The sequence below is a fragment of the Chrysochloris asiatica genome, unplaced genomic scaffold, assembly GCF_000296735.1.
Source record: "Chrysochloris asiatica unplaced genomic scaffold, ChrAsi1.0 scaffold00003, whole genome shotgun sequence".
In the NCBI taxonomy this organism is placed as follows: domain Eukaryota; kingdom Metazoa; phylum Chordata; class Mammalia; order Afrosoricida; family Chrysochloridae; genus Chrysochloris; species Chrysochloris asiatica.
Window position 1 is genome coordinate 4,273,386 of NW_006408521.1, and position 728 is coordinate 4,274,113.

The window sequence follows — 728 nt, forward strand, 5'->3', positions numbered from 1 at the left end:
TGTAATACATAATGATATTTTCTGATGATTTTCACTTTGTTTTGGGTCACACTTTTTTGTAATGGGTACAAATACGGATCTCCTCCAATCAGATGGCCAGGTAGCTGTCTACCAAATTTCTTGGCACAGATGTATGAGTGCCTCCAGGGATGCATCAGTTTGTTGCAGGACTTCATTCTGTATTCTGTCAATTCCTGGAGGCATGTTCTTGCCAATGTCTTCAGTGTTATGTGCTATCAAGTTGCTTCCACATCATAGAAACCCTGTATAAGGTTTCTAAGGAGGAGTGGCTATTGTGTTTGAACCACCGACTTTGCGGTTTGTCATCCAGTGCTCATCATATGGCGTCACACTTTATGAGGCAGCTAATGGTGGTAGTAACAACACTTAAGACATTTTTTGTGTGTGCAGAAATACCTTCTCATATGTGTCAGTTTGTTACTGTTTTTCATGCATAGCTCTGGTTTTCGTGGGTAGGTTTGTGACTGGTTAGCAGTTGTCAAGAGAATTGTGCTAATGAAGCTGGAAATGGATTTCATTTCCCATCTGGGCCAATTAACTTTTCCTTGACCCAAGGCCAATGATAGCACTGCTCTGGCCAAGTCAATTTGAATTTTCTTCTACTGGCTAGAAAGGAGAAAAATAGTTTGCCAAATGCTTTGTATATTTCAAAGCATTTTAACTTATAACTTAATTTATTTTATCGCAAACTATAGATGAAATACATT